We start from the raw sequence: 1,892 nt of genomic DNA, 5'->3' as shown, positions 1-1,892 counted from the left end.
CGGGCGTTCCTGGTTCGCGCTCCCGCCCCCTCCGCCCCGCTGACTCGCCGCTTCCTCCGGAGCCCCAGCGTCCCGAACCCGGGACTGCATTTCCCGGCAGGCGCCGCGGCCCGCGGCCAATGAGGGGCTGAGGATTTGGCGGCGGCGGCGCCCCGAGAGTCGGGGTGGGGGGGCTTTGTGCGCGGCGGCGGCGGGAGCGGCGGCAGCGGCGGCGGCGGCGGCGGCGGCCAGCACCGAGGCGGAGGCCGAGGGGACTGTGCACAGGTCGCCGCGGAGAGGCGTGCGAATTCCGAGCCGAGCTCCGAGGACCCTGCTGTCCTGGCCGGGCCGCCAGCCGTAGGCTCCTCTCTGGCAGCAGCGGCGGCGCGGCGACCCCGTCCCTCGGCCTCCCCTTCCCTCCCCACCTCCCGAGCCTTCCTCTTCCCGCAGCACGCCCGGCCCGGCCCGGCCGTGGCCCTCCTCGGTGCCGGCCGCCATGGCAGAGGCGTCCGGCGCGGGGAAAATCTAGCCCGGGGATTTCATGCGGCCTAGCTCGGTTCCGCCTCCTCCCCGCGCGGCCCCGGCGGCTGCCCGCAGCCCAGCCCCACTCCGGGCCTCCGTGTCTCTCCTGTGATCGCACTGACACGGCCGGGGGGTTAGAATGGAACAAACTGAAGGTAAAGTGCGTGTGCGTGTGTGTATGTGTGTGTGTGTGCGCGCGCGCGCGTGTAATGCTAGGAAGGGCTGAGGAGGAAACGACGGGGAGGGGGCGACCTAGGGATGGGGCGCCAGACCCCAGGAGGAATGGAAGGGGAAGCGGGTGGCCTGAAAGGGCTCGAAGGGGGTCCTGACGGAGGAGCAGATGGCAAGGTGGGGGGTGTGGAGGGAATTGGGGGGTGGGGCAGGGGAGGTGGGAGTGGGATCGGAGTCGGAGTGGCGCTGAGCTGGGAATTGGGAGAAGTGGGATGGGGGCGGGGATAAGGATGGGATTGGGGAGGGGCAGGGAAAGGGGAGAAGAGTTGCATGGAGATTAGAGACCTGGGTGGACTGATAAATAGGGAGGTTTGGGGATGGAGTGTGGGAACCAAAAGAGTCTGGGAGAAGGGGATACATTTGCTGGAGAAATGGGGCATTTTATGAGAATGAAGGGAGAAATGAGGAATGGAAGTGAAGGAAAAGGTGGATTAGGGAAAGGGATGAGGCAGGCTGCAATAGGAGGATGGGAAATAGACGCAGGAAACTGGAAGACAGGATTGGGCTAGGGAAGGAAATTAACTGAATGATGACAGGGATGAGAACGATCGACTTAGCGTCAGAGTGGGAGGAAAAGAAGGGGATGGAGGTCGTTAAAGTGTTAGGAAGGGAGGCCTTTTGTTCCTATATTTGTGTGTATTCTGTGCCTTTCTTTCAAGACTAGAGAATAGAGAAGCTAGTGGTTATGGGATTGTGATTGTTGTGAAATGGGGAGGTGTGGGTTTTACTGTTTTGAGGGAGGAAACGATGTGTTTGTGTTATGGAAGAGAGGCTGGGAGAGACATGGCCATAATTTGATGGTTTTGGGGAGGAGTGAAGATTATTCCGATTTAAAGGGGGCAGGGGCAGCCATGTTTGCTGCCAGGCACTGCAGTGTAAATAAATTCCTTTTCCTCTCCGACATCAGTATGAATCTGGAAGGGGCCAGTTCAGATTGTTAGCCCCCTTTCTTTCTATTCATGAACTCTTTTCCCCTTACATCTTGGGTCATTTTAAATTATTCATAACCGCCAAAGTGATGTTTTCCATCTTGTGTATTTTTGCTCCTTTTCTCCCTCTCTTTACCCTCTTCCTTCTGGTTGCAAACAAGGTATGCTAATGAGCTGCAGTGTAAATTTAACCCTTTTAATCAATTTAAAACTAGATTTTTACCAGCTGAA

At 58.5% G+C, this 1,892-nt stretch overlaps 1 protein-coding gene across 9 annotated transcripts in view; it reads left to right on the top strand.

The window, feature by feature from the left end:
* Window positions 1–168: 168 nt before the first annotated feature.
* NSD3 (nuclear receptor binding SET domain protein 3) overlaps window positions 169–1,892 on the top strand; it is a 110,901-nt gene continuing 109,177 nt past the window's right edge. For 6 of the 9 annotated variants that reach the window (XM_009212913.4, XM_009212909.4, XM_009212914.3 and 3 more), the window contains exon 1: window positions 508–656. The gene's annotated coding sequence lies outside the window, so the exon portion shown is untranslated. Of the gene's footprint in view, window positions 657–712; window positions 850–1,892 lie in introns of those variants that run through there. The other 3 variants (XM_009212912.4, XM_009212915.4, XM_009212911.2) reach the window with 3 other exon arrangements.

This window comes from Papio anubis, chromosome 8 (genome assembly GCF_008728515.1).
Source record: "Papio anubis isolate 15944 chromosome 8, Panubis1.0, whole genome shotgun sequence".
Lineage (NCBI taxonomy): Eukaryota > Metazoa > Chordata > Mammalia > Primates > Cercopithecidae > Papio > Papio anubis.
The sequence above is the reverse complement of the archived record's forward strand: the minus strand, read 5'-3'. Positions and strand labels throughout refer to the sequence as shown.